Genomic DNA, 20,340 nt, shown 5'->3' on the forward strand with positions numbered 1-20,340 from the left:
CCTGTAGTCCCAACTTCTCAGGGGGCTGAGGTGAAAAGATCACTTGCAACTAGGAGCTCGAGGCTGCAGTGAGCCATCACCTCACCACTGCACTCCAGCCTGGACAACAAAGTGAGACCCTGTCTTGAAATAAAAGAATAACATATACACAGCAAAAGAAGCTATCAACAGAGTAAACACACAGCCTACAGAATGGGAGAAAATATTTGCAAAGCACGTATTTGACATAGGACTAATATCCAGAATCAATAAGGAACTTAAACAAACCAACAAGAAAGAAAAAAAAAAAACTCCATTACAAATGAGACAAAGGGCCAAGCACAGTGGCTCATACCTGTAATCCCAGCACTTTGGGAGGCTGAAGCGGGTAGATCGCTTGAGGCCAGGAATTTGAGGCCAGCCTGGCCAACATGGTGAAACCTCACGCCTACTAAAAAATATAAAAATTAGCTGGGCATGGTGGTGCACACCTATAGTCCCAGCTAATCAGGAGGCTGAGGCAGGAGAATTGCTTGAACACAGGTGATGGAGGTTGCAGTGAGCCAAGGATGTGCCACTGTACTCCAGCCTGGGTGACAGAGCAAGACTCCATCTAAAAAAAAAGAAAAAAACTGGGTAAAGGACATGAACAGACAATTCTCAAAAGAAGACATACAAGCAGCCAACAAACATGCAAAGTGCTGAACATCATTAATCATCCAATAAGTGCAAATTAAAACCACAATGAGACATCATCTCACACCATTCAGAATGGCTATTATTAAAAAGTCAAAAAACACTAAATGTTGGCATGGACGTGGAGAAAAGGGAATGCTTATACACTATTGGTGAGAGTGTAAGTTACTTAAATCTCTATGGAAAACAGTTTAGATGTTTCTCAAAGGACTAAAATTAGAACTACCATTTGGCTCAGCAATCCTATTGCTGGGTATATATCCAAAGGAAAATAAACTAGTCTATCAAAAAGATACCTGTCGTTGTGTATTCATTGCAGCACTATTTATGATAGCAATGATGGGAATCAACCTAGATGCCCATCAATGATAGACTGGATAAAGAATATATCATAGACATACACTACAGCATACTACACAGCCATAAAAGGGCAAAATAATATTATTTGCAGTAGAATGGATTATCCTAAGTGAATTAACACAGAAACAAAAACAAAATATTGCATATTCTCACTTATAAGCAGGAACTTCTCACTGGGTACAACAGACATGAGGATGGGAATGACAGACACTGGGGACTCCAAAGCAGGGAGCCAGGGAGGGAGAAAGGATTGAAAAACTTCCTAATGGATACTATGCTTATTATTTCGGTGTTGGAATCATAGAAGCCCAATCCTCAGCATCACACAACATACACTTGAACAGATCTGCACATGTACCCCATGAATCTAAACTTAAATAAATAAATTATTGCTGAAAACTATTGATGAAGACAAAAATCTTAAAGGCAACCTGAGTGAAAAAAAATACAGGGGTACAAAGATAAGGATAACAACAGACTTCTTGTCAGAAACTATACAAGCCAGAAGACATGGAACAGCATCCTTAAGGTACTGTACTGAAAAGGAAAAAAACAATCACAAAAAATAAATAAATAAAAAATAAAACCCGCCAACCTAAGACTGATAATGAGTGAAAATATCTTTCAAAAATGAAGATGAGCCAGACATAGCGGAACACACCTGTGTTTCTTGTGGGACTGAAGTTGGAGGATTCCTTGAACCCAGGAGTGTGAGTCCAGCCTGAACATAAAGTGAGACACTGGCTCTTTAAAGAAAAATAATGGAGAAGATATAAAGACGTTTTTAGGCAAATAAAAATCAAGCCATCTTACCTCCAGCAGACCCACCTCATAAAAAAAGTTAGAAGTTTATCAGGCAAGAAGAAAATGATACCAGATAGAAATTTGGTTCTCCACAAAGAATAATGCCTTCCTGCTCCTAGAAATGGTTAAAATAATGGGATATTACTACATATTTTTTGAGATGGGGGTCTCACTATATTGCCCAGGCTGATCTCAAACTCCTGGGCTCAAGCAATCCTCCACTCTTGCCCCCTGAGTAGCTGTGATTACAGATGCATGCCACCAAGCCTGGCTGGAAATTATTTTAAATCTAATTTAAAATGATTGATTAAAGTAAAAATAATAATGATTCATGTAGTGTTTATAATATATGTAAAGTATTGCACAGGACAAAAGTATCACAAAAGAAGATGTGAAATGCAGGAGTATCATTTTTTATATTATGTATGAAGCAATATTACATTATTTGAATGAATACTGTGTAGTAGCTTATGCCTATAATCCCAGCACTTCGGGAGTCAGAGTTGGAAGGATTGCTTGAGCCCATGAGTTGAAGACCAGCCTAGGCAACAAAGTGAGACCCTGTCTCTAGAAAAAAATAAAAAATTAGCCAGGTGTGGTTGTGCGCACCAGTAGTCCCAGCTACTCAGAAGCTGAGGTGGAAGGACAGCCTGAGTCCAGGAGGTTGAGGTTGCAGTGAGCCATGATCTCACCACTGCACTCCTGGGCAGCAGAGCAAGACTTTGTCTCAAAAAAAGTATATTGTAGATCCTTGGAGAAACCAAGAAAAAAATAAAACAAAGAGCTAAAGTGAATAAGCTAATAGTGGATACAAAATTAAATACTAAATATAATTAAACCAGAAGAATGCAGGAAAATAGGACCAAAAAAAAAAAAAAAAAAAAAAAAAAAAAAAAAAAANCTCTTTAAAGAAAAATAATGGAGAAGAAATAAAGATGTTTTTAGGCAAATAAAAATCAAGCCATCTTACCTCCAGCAGACCCACCTCATAAAAAAAGTTAGAAGTTTATCAGGCAAGAAGAAAATGATACCAGATAGAAATTTGGTTCTCCACAAAGAATAATGCCTTCCTGCTCCTAGAAATGGTTAAAATAATGGGATATTACTACATATTTTTTGAGATGGGGGTCTCACTATATTGCCCAGGCTGATCTCAAACTCCTGGGCTCAAGCAATCCTCCACTCTTGCCCCCTGAGTAGCTGTGATTACAGATGCATGCCACCAAGCCTGGCTGGAAATTATTTTAAATCTAATTTAAAATGATTGATTAAAGTAAAAATAATAATGATTCATGTAGTGTTTATAATATATGTAAAGTATTGCACAGGACAAAAGTATCACAAAAGAAGATGCGAAATGCAGGAGTATCATTTTTTATATTATGTATGAAACAATATTACATTATTTGAATGAATACTGTGTAGTAGCTTATGCCTATAATCCCAGCACTTCGGGAGTCAGAGTTGGAAGGATTGCTTGAGCCCATGAGTTGAAGACCAGCCTAGGCAACAAAGTGAGACCCTGTCTCTAGAAAAAAATAAAAAATTAGCCAGGTGTGGTTGTGCGCACCAGTAGTCCCAGCTACTCAGAAGCTGAGGTGGAAGGACAGCCTGAGTCCAGGAGGTTGAGGTTGCAGTGAGCCATGATCTCACCACTGCACTCCTGGGCAGCAGAGCAAGACTTTGTCTCAAAAAAAGTATATTGTAGATCCTTGGAGAAACCAAGAAAAAATAAAACAAAGAGCTAAAGTGAATAAGCTAATAGTGGATACAAAATTAAATACTAAAAAAAAAAAAAAAAAAAAAAAAAAAAAAAAAAAAAAAAAAAAAAAAAAAAAAAAAAAAAAAAAAAAAAAAAAAAAAAAAAAAAGAGCAAGAACAGATGGGAGAAAGAGAAAATAAATAATAAGATGGTAGATTTAAACCCAACCCAGCATTCCTATTTCTTGGTATTTGCTCAAACGAAATAAAACGTATGTCCACACAAAAACTCGTAAGCAAATTTATGTAAACTATAAACAAATCTCAATCAACTGGCGAATGAATGAACAAAATGTGGGATAGCTGTACAATGAAATACTATACAGCAATAAAAAGGAACAAACTGCATATACACACAAGACAGGGATGAATCTCAAAATTATTATGTGAAGGTAAAGGAGACATCCACAAAACTCTGTGTAATTACATGTACATGAAGTCGTAGAAAAGCAAAACTACAGCAACAAACAGATCAGTAGTTGCCAGAATCTGGGTGTGTGTGGTTCAGGGAGAGAGGATTAACTACAAAGGGACCATGAAGAAACTCTTTGGGGTGATGGAATTGTTCTGTTTCTTGACTGTGATGGGAGTTACACAGCTGTATACATTTGTGGAGACTCACTGAATTGTACATTTAAAATTACCCTTTAATAAAGCTGACATTAAAATGAATTAATGATTTGATAATCACATCTTTAAAAATAGCAAGTTGACATTATAAGTGAGCTAGTAAACACCCTTGAAATAAGACCCCAGTGTGGGGAGAGGAAGGGTAACTGACTGGGAAGAATGTGAAGGAAAAAAATCAGTAGAATAGCCCAAGTTCCAGGAATCCCAGGACTGAGTATATTAATAGAGACCCTAATCCCTTCTCTATAGGAATCTGTGAAAATGTCCCTGAGAGCTTTGGCGACTCTCTTATCTAAACAGAAAGAGTGACTTCATTACAGCCACTGTGCTGATTTCATGTTGAAGGCATCAGGTAATATGGCAAGTTGAAATACCCTTGTATTTGCTACCTAGTTCCAAAGGGCAAACAAACAGGCCTCATTGAGCTAATCAAAGCCAACTGGTTTGGGTCTGAAGCAGTCACTGGATTAGGGACAGATGACAAATGCTTTTGAGAGAGATGTGTATAAACCATTTTAGAACCTGAGGCAGGGCGTATCATACTACAAGTGGAGCTGTGTAAGGCATAGCTGGGAAAAGAAAGCAAACTTTGAACTAAGGAACAAGTCGGAGTTTATGTCAAATATGCAGTTAGAAGGGAGCTCTGAAGACACACCTGTCTTCTTGTAAGGCTCATGAAAGAGTTTAGAGGTTGGATAGTTTTAAAACTGGTAAAGCAGGTAAATCCAGTTGACTTTTCATTCTGTTTTTATAGGATCTTGCATTTAACTTATTAATTCTTACTACCTTGTAATTGGTATATTAAATTTTTAAAATATGAGTAATTCATGAACAAGATAAAAATCCTATCTGCTTATATAACATCTCTCATTTAACTATTAATTCTTATTACCTTGTCATTGCTATTTTAAAACATTTTTAAGTGAAAGTGACACATGAACAAAACTTTTTAAAACTTGAACAGGCACAGAAATGTATAAAAAGGAAAAGTTAAAGCATCTCTGCCCACACTTATCCCCCTTCTAGAAACAGGAATAATACTAAAGTCTCCTGAAGTTTGTATAAATATGATCTTTATGTTGTAGCCCCTGAAATTTTGAGATTTCGTATATCTAGTTTTTAATACATGTTTATATCATCAAGCATCACTCGACTTTTCTCTTAGCAACTTTTGTTCACTTATTTGCTTTGACTGCTATCTACATCCAGTAAATGGTACCCCATTCATTCATATGTTCAAGGCCAAAATGTTGGGATCATCCCTGGTTCTTCTTTCTGTTTTAGTTACTCTCCACATTTAAGCCATCAGCAACTCTTTTCAAATCCACCCCCAACATATTTGCAGTATTCTGCAGCTTCTTACCATATCTGATGCTACCACAGCTAGATCAGAGCCACCATCCCTCTCCTAACTGGTCTGACTCCCCTTTTACCTTTTAAAGCCTTCATATATGAAATTATGTCCTGCTCCCGTTAAAAACCCTCTAATAACTTTTCTTTGCACTAGAGTGAAATTCAAGGACTTTTTCGTAATCTTGAAAGCCTGTCATCAACTGGCTTTTGTCTACTTCTCTGACTTCCAACTTCTCTCTCTCTAGTTCGTTTTAGCAAAGCATGCCTCCATGCAATACTAGAAACAACTTCAATACATTTGCTTCTCAAGATAGTTTTTAGTTTTTGTTTGTTTTTTGCTCTTTATTCTGTCTGAAATGCTCTTCCTCAAATTTTTGCCTGGCTCACTCTCCTATATCACTCAATAGTCTGCTTAAATGTCACCTCCTCAGAAAGCTCTTGCCCTAAACTGTCATCTCATTCCATCACACCATTACTCATGATCCCCTTACCACGCTTTAACAATCTTTCTAACATTTATCATCACCGGAAAATAATGTATGTACGTGTTTTATTGCCTGTGATACACATCAAAATGTTAACTTCCTGAGGGCAAGGACATTTTTTCAATCACTATAGTCACGTTCCTAAAACAGTGCTTGGGTTGGGTGTGGTGGCTCATCCCTATAGTCCCAGCACTTTGAGCATGGTAGCATGTGTCTGTGGTCCCATCTACTCAGGAGGCTAAGGTGGGAGGATCACTTGAGCTTGGGAGGCAGAGGTTGCAGTAAGCCAAGATCGTACCACTACACTTCAGCAGCCTGGGTGACAGAGTGAGACCCTGTCTCAAAACAAATAAACAAAACAGTGTCCGTCATAAAGCAGGTGCTTAATAAATATTTTTTGAACGAATGAATGAAACTTGAGTGTCTCTAGGTATTTAGATAGTTTAATGAAGTGTTTCCTACCATTCATTTTCCTGTAATCCTTCTAGACCTTATTATGACTAACAACCACTAGTCAAATGTTTGGAGACATCCATTGTTTTTCCCTATCAGAGGCACAAAGAAATAGCTATCCAAAAATAACTGGACTAGCTCCAGCACTGGTTTTTAAAATATTGCCAACAATCTAACACAGGAGAATGGGGGCTTAATTATGTGTGAGAAACTTTGTCTTGATGTAGGTAAAGAGAAAAACAAAAGAAAATATTGTTAATATTTGTATTGTTTGATGTATTTTTTTTAGATGCATGACTCATTTCTTTCTCTCTTGTTTATTTTTATTTCATTTATTTATTTATTTTGAGACAGGGTCTCACTCTGTTACCCAGACTGGAATGCAGTGGTAAAATCATAGCTCACTGCAATTTTGATCTTGTGGGCTTATGTGATCTTCTCACCTCAGCCTTCCAAATAGCAGGGACTACCGGTGCGTGCCACCACACCCAGCTAATATTTTGTGTTTTTAATAGAGATGAAGTCTTGCTACGTTGGCCAGACTGGTCTCGAACTCCTGGAATCAAGTTATCCACCCGCGTTAGCCTCCCAAAGTGCTGGGATTACAGGTGTGAGCCACCCTTCTGGTAGTACAACTCATTTCTAAGGAAATCCTGACAAGTGTCTCCCAGTGGAAGGCTGGGCCCATGTATATTAAACACATGTTTGGTTGCTCCAGACAATAGCATGGCTTTCATGAGTCTTCAGGGCTGCAGCATTCTGTATTAAGCAAGATCACTCTGATCCAGTGGATCACTCTGATATGCTCGTTCTGGAATGCTGCCAAAGCTACAAATACCTTCAAAGCCCTTTTCAAAATTACAAGGTAAAACTGTATTTTCTGATCGGTTATTCATGTTTTTCATGATGTAAATGATGATCTTTTCTTAACCTCAGACATCATTGCTAATAGATCCTTTTAATCCATTTGCATCTTTAAGAATCCATCATATAATCCTTAAAAAAAATCTTAACCACTTTTTACATTTTCCAGTGTAAGCAAATAAGATAGAGATTCAAAAGCACTCTTAAGATATCCCAGCTCTCTCCCAGGGCTATGTGACAATTTAATTAATTGTCCTGGCCCCATCATTTATTTGGCATGATGATACCTAGTAATCAAGTAAAACCACTAATTAAGGAAAAAAAATGTTACTCTGTTCATGGTTTCCATTGAAATATAGACAATTTAAAAGAATTTAGGACTTCATTTAAAATATCTGTAAGATTTGGGATTAACAAAAAATGTGTTGATTTGGATGTTGCTTTCAGGTTTCACACAATCAAGTGGTTCTCAACAAGGAAGACAATATAAATTCCTACAAATATGGTAGTAATTCAATTCTAACAATCACGTCTTTACATACAATGCATGATATGAAATATTTTGAAATGCCTGGATACAAAGGGGCTAGGACAGCAAGAACAGACACACCAAAGCTGGGTTGTAAACTTTTGCCTTAAGTTTAAAGCATAATGAAATCTGCCTAAAATTGCAATCGCAATGGTGCTGGAAGGAAGCAAAGGTAACACAGCTGAGCATTCATGGAGATTACTTGTAACAGGTTTTAAAACCTAATAAAAAACACCAGACTATTTTATCCATATATCTGTTCTATCTGGAGACTTGTCAACGGATCCATGTCAAAATTCTTGTAACAATAGGACTTATTAAAGCTAAGCTCTAATGTACTTATGCAGTACTTTCATTTGGTGTGAGATTAGCTTGGAGATGTGCTTTCATCCTTCTTTCTCCTGGCTGTGGCCCATGCAGACCACTCCTCAAGCTAGAAAGTGTTTTGGGAGCTTGCTGAAACTGTGTGACAAAACTAGGGGCTTCCCTCTGAGCTAGGTACACAGCAGGCACTCAATAAATCCTATTCTCTTTCATTTCATATGCCATATTATCCTACTTCTGACGTGAGGCTTGCATTCAAGTTTGGGTGCTGTATCATATTGTCTTATAGTGGCTAGAAAGTGCCGTGAAATAAACAGAACACAGCCAGGTGCAGTGGCTCACACCTCTAATCCCAGTACTTTGGGAGGCTGAGATGGGCAGATCACTTGAGCCCAGGAGTTTAAGACAAAAATTCGCCTGGCGTGGTGCCACACACCTGTAGTCCCAGCTACTCAGGAGGATTACTTGATCCTGAAAGGTGGAGGCTGCAGTGGAGGAGGATTACTTGACCCTGAAAGGTAGAGGCTGCAGTCAGCCCAGATTGTACCACTGTACTCCAGCCTGGGCAACAGAGCAAAACCTTGTCTCAAAAATAAATAAATAAATAAATAAAATTTAATTTTAAAAAACTGAGCATATAGAAAGTTTCTGTTAGGTATTTCTTTTGCCTCGTGTGTGTGTGTGTGTGTGTGTGTGTATGACTTTCATTAACAACTTGTTTTTAACTTTCAGAGGAAATAGAGAAAAGTAGTGAGTAGTGTAATAGAAGAGTAGTGAGTAGTGGAATAAAGATTCTTGGCAATGTTATTTTGAAGAACAAATAATTCTATACTAAAAATTCATCAAGTTTGGCCAAATAAATAGCTACTTTCCACCGTATAGGACATTACTTCTCTTTCAATAAGGTTCTATTGTTTTTCTTATGTCAAGGGATTTCGCAGTTTAGAGAGATTAAGTAGTGAGTCCCACTTGGAATTCTTGGACAGACTCCAAAAGAAGTAATCTGTCTGAAGGAAAAAGAAAAGCTTTGTTTAGTTGATTTGTGATTGTATTTATTTACCATTTATTTAAAAATGTATTTATTTAGGGATCTATGGGCACATATAAACATCACTCCTCTCCTTATGTAAGCAAAGGTAATTGCACCGTATCTCCTATTATTATTCCTTCCCTGTTTTTCTTTGTACTCTTAGGGAATATAAACACTGAAAATATCATTTATCTCTTTGAATGTATAGAAATACAGACACAGTTTTAAATACTTAGGTAGATGATATATGAAAATGGGAAAGACTATACTTTCAGGGATCATATCTATAGTTTGTTACTAGAGAAGTTACTCTGAACATGTAGAGCAAAAAATAAAAAAATGAAAAAATAAAGAAAACGGGAAAGAGAGGTTTGAAATCTTTGGCTTTAACCCATATACATAAAAGCCAAAATGCTTGCTATGGTTTGAATGTGTTCTCTAAAACAGGGGACCCCAACCCCCTAGCCACTAATGGATACCAATCCGAGGCCTATTAGGAGAGCCAGGCCACACAGCAGGAGGTAAGTGGAGGCCAGGGAGCATTACTGCCTGAGCTCACCTCCTTTCGGATCAGCATCAGCATTAGATTCTCATAGAAACACCATTGCTATTGTGAATTGAGCATGCAAAGGATATAGGTTGCATGCTCCTTATGAGAATCTGTCTAATGCTTGATGATCTGAGGTGGAACAGTTTCATTTGGAAACCATCCCTCCCCCCACCCCAACCCCACCCCATCCCCACCACCTCCTCACCACCACTCCCCCACCAACCCTCGTTGTCCGTGGAAAAATTATCTTCCATGAAATTGGGTCCGTAGTGACTAAAAGGTTGGGGACCACTCCTCTAAAAAGCATATTTTGGAAATTTAATCCCCAATGCAAAAGTATTGAAAGGTAGGACCTCTAAGAGATGATTAGGGCATGAGGGCTCTACTCTCATGAATGATTAATGTCATTATCAAAGAACTGAGTTCATTATTCAGACAGTGGATTTGTTATAATTGTGAATTAGACCCTCTCTTCCTCTGTCTATGCCCTTCCATCAACAGATGATGCAGCACAAAGGCCCTCAGCAAATGTGGCCCTTCATCTTGGACTTTCCAGCCTCCAGAACTGTGAGCCAAATACATTTCTGTTCATTCTAAATGACCTGGTTTATCTCAGGTATTCTGTTATAGCAGTGGAAAACTGACTAAGACAGTGCTACAGTTGGGATCTGTACACAGCAATTAAAATGAAAGAGTTTGACTCTGAATGATTATTAGGTAAAGTGGTGGTTTCATTTTCCCATTTCTCCAGTATGGAAAGATGGAAGGAGAGGTTACTATTTGAATAAAAAAAACTAACTATATTTTTCTTGCATTTAAAAAATTTCCTAAATCCCTATGGCAATCAAACTCCAGCCACTGGTCAGGTAACCTTGGATAAATTACCTTATCTTCTAAAATTCAGCATTCTCATTTTTAAGTGTGAATAAAATGTGTAGCTACTTCATAGGCTTATTGTAAAAATACACATGTAAAACACCTAGCCCAATGTATTGAGCAGAGTAGGTATACAATGAAGAGGACCATTATTGTTTATTATTTCTCTTAAGCCGGTTATGTGAAAGCTTATGTAGTTACCCTGAGAAACACACATGTTTGCTTATTACATAATATTTAATGAATACCTTCTATGTGTCCATCACTTCCTGCTGCTGGGGACATATTAGTGAACAAGACAAACAAATTCGGCCTTCACAATGCTTATGATCTGGAAGATAAATTGACATTAAACAATAATTACTCAAATTACCATATAATTACTATCATAACAAGGGCTGTGAAGGAAAAGTGCAGGTGCTATAAAAGTATAAATGCAGTGTGTGGAAGTAAGTTTTTCTGAAAAATCAAAGAAGGCTCCCATAGGAAAATGACATTTACACTAAGATCTATCATCAACAAGACAGATTTGTAGGGGTGGCACTGATGGAATATAGTGAAGTAATTCAAATGTATAAATAAAACCGCACAAAGGATCTCATTTTCCTGAAGACAATTTTATTTTTTGAAAATGATAAAGGTTATTTGTAAAAATGTCTAAGGGTTTTTACAGATTGAAACTATTATTATAGGATGTCACTGAGTTGTTAGACAACATAAAAATTTTAAAAATTAATCTTACTAAACTTCAGGCTTCAATGTTGTTACTTACAACATGGAAATGGATAAGGTATTATTTTCTTTGGAGAGCTTTTAAAATTTGTTTATATTTTTAGGCATCATTGTGAAGTGGAAAGAACATTGAATCACACGTCAGGAGGTCTGGGTTCTAATTCTGACTGTTATTGGTTCACTGGGGAAACCAGAGGCAAGGCATTTAAACTACAGTTCCCTTTTTTGTAAAAGAGCGTATTGCTTTCAAAAGCCTGAGTTACAGAAGATAGGTAGAGGAACACTGACAGCTCAGGAGATGACAGTGTGGATTGGGGTCAGAGGGTTCCTGATACCTCATTCTTTCACCTAAATATTTGTTTGCTCTTCTTTTTTGGTTTTATGACCAAAATTAATTAATTAATTAATTAATTAAAATTAAAATTAAAATTAAAAAAGGACCAGGAGTCTCATTACCTTAAGATTGAGAAGAAAAGATCAGTAACTTTTGTTGATAATAATGGGACAAATTAAAACCAAAATGAATAAACAACCAAAGCAAAGATGTATCATAATAAAAGCCTTAAAAATAGCCTTAAAATTATAGTCAGTTGTTACAACAATGTAGTGCAATTGCAACTTTACTAACAAATAACACCAAGAGTTTCTTCCTCACACCAGTTAATACTACTTGCAGGGTTTTCGTTTGTAACAAAGTAGTATGCTAACCACTCAGATATTTGTACTTACAACTTTTTCAATGGAAAAAGTATAAAGAATGATAAGCATTGCATATGTGCTTAATATATAGACCACTCTGAGCTAAACGTATCATGCTATGATATTGTCAGATAATTTTATTGTCACTTTGTAGGTGGGCTCTACAAAGAAAGTACTTTTCAATAGGCTTAGGCAAATAATTTATGACTAAGACCCCAAAAGTGAAGGCAACAAAAACAAAAATAAATAAATGTGACCTAATTAAACTTAAAAGCTTCTGCACAACAAAAGAAATAATCAGCAGAGTAAATAGAGAACCCAGAGAGTGAGAGAAAATCTTCACAAACTATGCATTGAACAAAGGACTAATATCCAGAATCTACAGAGAACTCAAACAACTTATCAAGCAAAAAACAAATAATCTCATCAAAAGGTGGGCATAGGACATGAATAGACAATTCTCAAAAGACGATACACAAACAGCCAACAAACAAATAAAAATTGCTCAACATCACTAATTATCAGGGAAATGTAAATTAAAACCACAATGAGATACCACCTTACTTCTGCAAGAATGGCCATAATTAAAAAGTCAAAAAACAATAGACGTCAGCATGGATGTGGTGAAAAGGGAACACTTTTACACTGCTGATGAGAATGTAAACTAGTCCAACCACTATGGAAAACAATGTGGAGATTCCTTAAAGAACTAAAAGTAGATCTACCATTTGATCCAGCAAGCCCACTACTGGGTATCTACCCAAAGGAAAGAAGTCATTATATGAAAAAGATACATGCACATGCATGGTTATAGCAGCACAATTCACAATTACAAATATATGGAACCAACCTAAGTGCCCATCAACAAACAAGTGGACAAAGAAAATGTGTGAGAGAGAGATATATATATGGAATACTACTTAGCCATAAAAAGGAACAAAATAATGTCTTTTGTAGCAACATAGATAGAGCTGGAGGCCATTATTCTATGTGAAGTTACTCAGAAATGGAAAACCAAACATCGTATGTTCTCACTTATAAAGTCGGAGCTAAGTTATTAGGATGCAAAGGCATAAGAATGATATAATAAACTTGGGGACTCAGGGAGGGGGGAGAGGTTGGGGGGGTTAGGAGTAAAAGATAACATCTTAAGTACAGTGTACACTGGTCAGGTGATGGGTGCATCAAAATCTCAAAAATCACCACTAAAGAATTTATCCATGTAACCAGGCTGGACACAGTTGCTCATGCCTGTAATCCCAGCATTTTGGGAGGCCAAGGCAGGCAGATTATTTAAGGTCAGGAATTTGAGACCAGCCTGGCCAACATTGTGAGACCCCCATCTCTACTAAAAATACAAAAATTAGCTGGGCACGATGACACGTGCCCATAGTCCCAGCTACTTGGGAGGCTGAGGCAGGAGAATCGTTTGAACCAGGAGATGAAGGTAGCAGTGAGTCAAGATTGTGCCACTACACTCCAGCCTTTGGGGCAGAATAAGACTCCATTAAAAAAAACAAAAACCTATCTATGTAACCAAAAACCACCTTTAACCCAAAAAACTGTTGAAATACAAATAAAAAATTAATTATAAAAGAAGGAAGTGTTATCAATCCACAATGATTGTTATTATGTAGATAAGAAAACAGGCCCAGCAGGGTGGCTTACACCTGTAATCCCAACGCTTTAGGAGGCCAAGGTGGAAGAATTGGAAGAGTGTCTTGAGTCCAGCAGTTTGAGACCAGCCTGTGCAATGCAGACAGAACTAGTCTCTACAAAAAAAAAAGAAAAGAAAAAAAATTGGCTGGACATGATGTCCATATGTGTAATCTCAGCTATTGGGCAGAAGTGTGGGGGGTTGGAGAAAGGGCACTAAGGTTGGAGGATCTCTTTGAGCCCAGGAGATCAGGACTGCAGTAGCTGTGATATCACCACTGTGCTTCAGTCTGGGTGAGAGCAAGACCCTATATCAATCAATCAGTTAATCAATCAGAAAACAGGTAAATAAATCAGAATAAAAAATAGAAGATTGCTATCTGAGTCTATTTTGTGCTGCTTTTATAACATATAATGATACATATAAAATATAATAACATAATATCTGAGACTGAGTAATTTATAATGAACAGATATTTATTTGGCTCATAGTTCTGGAGGTTGGGAACTCTAAGACTGAGGGGCCAGATCTGGTGAGAGCCTTCTTGCTGCATCGTTGCATGGCTGAAGGCAGAAGATCAAGACAGCTCACGAGAGAAAGAGAAGGGGAGTCATACTCATCTTTTTATCACGAACCCAGTCCCTTGATACTCACATTAATTCATTCATTAGAGCAGAGCCCTCATGACTTAATCATCTCTTAAGTCCCACCTCTCAACACTGCTGCATTGGGTATTGTTTCAACATTTGGACTTTGGGGAACACATTGAAACCATAGCAATTGTCTTAGACTTTGTGGAGCTAACCAGTGGATTTTTTAACTTCAATGCTAAAAAGCAAATTATTTTTGGTGAGATTATCTATCTCCAATATTAGATTTGTTAATAAGGTAATCAAATGTCATTATTTCAGCGATGTTACTAATAACTAAATGCTACAGCAAGAAAATTCTTCTGCATCCCCACCATTCTATCACTACGCAGTCTTCCAGTCAACTGTCTTGGGACAAGCAGAAGAGGAAGCAATTCTTTACAAATGCCAGAATCAAAATGTGTTGGCAATCAATAAAGGTACAATAAAAGGTCTCTAATATTATTCCTTTGGTTAAAATTAATTTCTAAGAATTTGTGTCAGTAGACAGTGGTGCGGTTCAAGACACACTATCCCAGCATATGGCACCTTGGCATTTAGGAAAGCAGCAGACGCAGGAAGGGCTTTTTGACCTTCTCCCCACTCTTCTCCCATGAAGCAGGCCATAAAAGAATTATCTGATCTTCCTCTGAAGGAGGTTATAAGACCCTTTTGTAAGAAATGCCCTCCCTAAACCTAGAGGAAAGGAATGTCTTTATCTCTGAAGACACAGGGACACAGAGAAGAATCTGAACAAACAGGGCTTGCTAAGTTTTTCCCAGTTTATTAGCACTATATCATAGTGCTAATATATATCATATATTAGCACTATGATATATTAATATATCATATCAAGTGCAGTCATCCTTCTCTTTCATCAAACTTAGCCAAAAAATACACTCGTGTCCCTTTTTCTTTGGTTCTTCATTTCTGAAGGCTCTTGAGTCACATAAAACTTAAATAAATTTGTATGCTTCTCTCTTGGTAATCTGCCTTTTGTTATAGGTGCTTCAGCCATATTTTAGCCACTGGTGGGAAAAGAAACCTTTTCTTCTTCACAACAGGGTGGTTGATCAGGTTGAATTCTTATGAATTGGTGAGGGTTGGGCTAGAAGGAAGCTACTTAGAACAAATGAAGGAAGTCATGAATCTTCTGGGTCTGTTGAAAGCTTCTCATTTATTCCTGTTAACAGTATGAGAGAGACATAATGAAACAAATTTTAATAATATGAGAAGTCTTGGAATTGTTTCAGTTTTCAATCCTTTGATAAAGGAAAGCTAATATAAAATAAGAAATTGATAGCATATACATGCACAAAGGAAAGAGAGAATCTGTTTTATTAATCTTGTAGAGAAACAAATATTAATACAATCAACAAGCCTGGAAAAAGATGAAAATGTGTTTTTCTGCTGTTCATCCTGAAAATCTAAGTAAGAACTTGATTCTTTGGGAAGCCATCCCTTAGAAATGGAGCTGTAGGCTAGTCTTTCTTTAACCATCTCAGAAAAAAGCAAGCAAACAAACAAACAAACAAAAAAACCCAAGAAAACAACTGGAGCCTTTTCCCCAAAATCTGGAAAAACAGGAAAAAATCTGCATTTGTGGTTTCCCAGTGTTCAAATCTAAATGACCTGAGGTGTGGTAGGTAGCACACCGGGGAGTCAATAGTTGCTGTTTAGTTGGTTGCTTCCTAGTCTTCAGCAAGGGGCCTGGGAATTTTCCTCAAGATGGAAGACATTAATTTAAAATGCTGCTCATGTAAGTAAGCTACAATCTTAGAAATGGTATCTCTTCTTAATGAGGTGTTTTATTCATAGAAAGAAATAGAAATTAGGCATTTCAATAAGGAAGAGTTTGAAACTAAGCCGTTGTTAGTTAGTGCTCTCCAACTGCAGTCTGGGGAAGGTGTGTTAGCAGCATCCAAAATCACTTGCTGACGTCATCACCCTACAAAAGAAGAGTCCATCTGATTATCCAATGGGATGAGGCCTCTTAACTTTCTGCACCTCTTTTTACTCTGATTCCGTACTCACTGAGCAAACTTCTGACCTAAATTTTATTTTTCAATTAGACTTTCCTGGAAGTAAAATGACATGAAGGTTCACATTGCTTCACAGGTATCCTTTTAGTGTAAATTAGCAAATTCAAACTCTGGATTTTTTACAAGCTTCTAACAGATAATTAACATGAGTGAGTCCCTGAAACTCTGTCTGTTTAGCGGTTGAACTAATAATAAAGTGAATTTCTGAGCATACTCAGTTTTAAATTGATAGAACTCCATAAGTTAGATTTATTTGTCCTGAGAGTTTCCATTTGGAAAAAAACCTGCCAAACATTCTTTTTTGCGCCAACAATTGAACTGCAATATGGATGAACTGAAACTCACATTCCTTCATTTAACCTGAAAAATAATTTGTGAAATCTTGACACGTGTAATACTTATGTTTGTTTAAAACTATGTTTAAAACTTTAATTTAAATTAAAGTAATCCCGGCACTATCACTTGAAGCCAAGAGTTTGAGACCAGCTTGGGCAACACAGTGAGACCTTGTCTCACAACAAAAAATAAATAAAACAAAAATAGCTAGGTGTCGTGTCCCATGCCTGCAATTCTAGCTTCTTGGGAGTCTGAGATGAGAGGATTGCTTGAGCCCAGGAGATGGAGGCTGCAGTGAGTTATGATTGCACCACTGCACTCCAGCCTGGGTGATAGAGCAAGACCCTATCTCAAAAACAAAATGAAACTAAACAACAATAACAAACACCCAAAAGTAAATTATATTAATGATGGTAATTATTGAGGCTGTTCCTTATATTATTCTTGAGTGTTCATTATATTATTCTATTTTTGAAAACTTAAAAAGTAAAACCAAATCAAAAAACAAACAACAAGATATACCAGGAGATTTAAAATCCATCTTCAAAGAACTTTCTAAAATGAAGGTAATGTGATTTGTTCTCTGCCTGGATTTTCAGTGTATTTGTCTCCACAACAAGTAAAACTTTAGCTCCAGTTACTTGGGCAATGCTATCAGGTGTCCACCAGCTCTGCCTCTGGCTCTGAGTTCTTTCTGTGCCAGAAGGCACTATATTTGGATCTGGGTATAACAGTTGATACTTTGGCTCCAGTTGTAATGAACCAACTCATTTCTTTTCTAGGAGGGATTGTTCCTTATTTGCCCTTGCTAATCATATTGAAGTATTTTCAAATAGGTAGCATTTTGATTTTCCTGTCTTGATGAAAGAATTAGAAGCTTTTTATTTATTTATTTATTTTAATGCCAAGGTCTCTATCCCCTTATATGCCAAGGGGATCTCTTGTTCAAAATTTATATGTATTTCTGTCTTTGGGCTAGAAACACTTTAGTGTTACAGAATCTAAGTTCCAAAATGATAACACATTGATTTAATTGCCACTATATATATATACATTTAATGTTTCTAATAACATATTTACTAAACAATATAAATTATAAATAATATAAAACTATGTTAAATATAACAAGAGAACAAGAATTTGTCAAGGAATCTGACCAGATAAATATAAAGAAAACTAGAAATGTCTTTAGTTTTCTTCCCCCTACAGATTAAGTCTTCCATAGAGAGACTTACTGGTCCAATACATTTTTTAATTGATGTTAATTTGGAAAATGTGGTATTTATTTTGCCTATGTTTTTGACAGTACTCTTTTTTTTTTTACTTTAACCAGTGTATTTGGGTTGTTTGTTTAAAAAATATCAAAATTATCTTTTAACATTTAATATAACTGATTAAGACTGCTCTATGAAGATTAAGGTGTGTCTATATCAAAAACTTGGGTTAAATTTTAAAATAAAATAAAATTACTTTTTTAATTTTTTGAGATGGGATTTCACTCTTATTGCCCAGGCTGGAGTGCAATGGTGCGATCTCGGCTCACTGCACCCTCTGCCTCCCGGATTCAAGCAATTTCCTGCCTCAGCCTTCCGAGTAGCTGGGATTATAGGCATGCTCCACCATGCCTGGCTAATTGTTTTGTATTTTTAGTAGAGCTGGGGTTTCTCCATGTTGGTCCGGCTGGTCTTGAACTCCCGACCTCAGGTGATCCGCCCGCCTCGGCCTCCCAGGGTTGGAATTACAAGTGTGAGCCACCGCGCCCGGCCTTCTTTTTTTCTTTTTCTATTTTTTTTCTTTTAGAGGTGGAGTTGCCCAGGCTGGAGTGCAGTGGCACGATCTAGGCTCACTGCAATCTCTGCCTCCTGGGTTCAAGCAATTCTCCTGCCTCAGCCTCCCGAGTAGCTGGGACTACAGGCACATACCACCACCCCTGGCTATTTTCTTTGGTACTTTAGTAGAGATGGAGTTTCACCATGTTGCTCAGGCTGGTCTCAAACTCCTGAGCTCAGGTAATCCACCTGCCTGGGCCTCCCAAATTGCTAGGATTACAGGTGTGAGACACCTTGCTTAGCCTACATAATTAAAATGTCTAATAATTTTGTTTTACCTAGACCAAATTTGTAAATATTTTATTTTTTAGACAATTTGGATGTTTGACTGGTATTAATGGAACAGCCATATATATGTTCCAATATTTTCCTTCCTAGAAGAAATTCATAGGGAAAACCAAACATTCAGTGAAGATTTAAATTTGGTTTTTCTGCTTTTTCACATACTGAAAAATAAGTTATTATTATCAGGGGGCTCCTTTCTATAGAAACAGCTATAACTCTTAAAAGAAATAATGGTTTCAGTTTAAGCTATTTGAGAAAATATTTTTTACAATCTGGTTTAGGGATTTATCTTCCAATCCTGAAATGATTTTTATTATAATTAATCATTTTACCTTATTGTAGTTCATCTAATGCTATGTGTTACTTATGCGAAACATAAAAATAGTCAAGAAAGTTTATGATCCTGAATTAGAACCATGTAGGGCTGAATCAGATTTTCATGGAAAGAGAATTCCAGAGATACAAACTTCCATAATATACTCTGTAAAAGCAGCCATGTATTTTAGTTAAGTACATAGTCATATAGGCAGATTTCCTGGCTTTAAAACTTGGCTCTGCCTATACTAGCTAGATGTACAGCTGTGAGCAAGTTACACTAACCCTGTGTCTTCATTTTCTTATTGGAAGAAACTATAATAGTAAGTACTTAGGTTGCTGTGAGGATAAAATAAGTCAATACATGTGAAGGAAAATATTTAGCTTTTATTATATGTATATGCAGAAGAATTTTTAGCTTTTATTAAATGTTTTATTAAATCTTTAATAAGAAATTGTTATTATTCAAACTTCCCATTTGTTCCAAAGGTATTTGTTATGTATATATGAATGTATGTGACCAAGTATGTGTATATAATCATGTTATGTGTATTGATATGTACTAATACTACTGCTCTTGATTTTCAGTTTATTATAAAAGTAAAATATTTTCATAGAAAATTTGAAAAGTATAAAAAGCAAATAGAAGTATAAGGCAATTACAGCAAGTTTCACCACCTAGAGGGCAACCATTGATAACATTTATAGTTGCACTTTTTCCATGAATTTCAAAATGTAAACGTTAATGTGTAAAATAATATTTAACTGAAAATGGTTGGATTTTGCTATTCATACACAGCAAAACTCCTGTTATGTTGTTCACGCCTTGAAATTCGAAGATGAAACAGGCATCAAACTTTGGCTAGGGTATTGTTCAGAAAACATTTTGTCATGTGGAATAATCAGGTCTTGAAAATATTTAGATTCCAGTTTCATATCTCATAGTTTAAAAAATTGTCTTGCTTACTTTCTTCGTCTGTTAACCTTTTCACAGCTGAGAGAAAGTGGCTTTGAGAAAATTCCCAGAATTAATTTTATGAAATTAAATGTTGATAGGTATGTGCATATTGCACAGACTGGCAGAATTTGCTGTGATGTGTAAATTAAGTATTATCAATGGGA

General features: G+C 36.5%; 2 pseudogenes; one reads left to right on the forward strand and one right to left on the reverse strand.

Annotated features, from left to right (window-relative positions):
- The window catches only part of LOC108313826, a 75,212-nt pseudogene extending 67,795 nt beyond the window's left edge, over positions 1 to 7,417 (reverse strand).
- A 2,110-nt stretch (positions 7,418 to 9,527) lies between these two features.
- On the forward strand, positions 9,528 to 9,609 carry LOC119473279 (annotated as a pseudogene).
- Positions 9,610 to 20,340: the final 10,731 nt, after the last annotated feature.

This window comes from Cebus imitator, unplaced genomic scaffold, assembly GCF_001604975.1.
Source record: "Cebus imitator isolate Cc_AM_T3 unplaced genomic scaffold, Cebus_imitator-1.0 Scaffold144, whole genome shotgun sequence".
NCBI lineage: Eukaryota > Metazoa > Chordata > Mammalia > Primates > Cebidae > Cebus > Cebus imitator.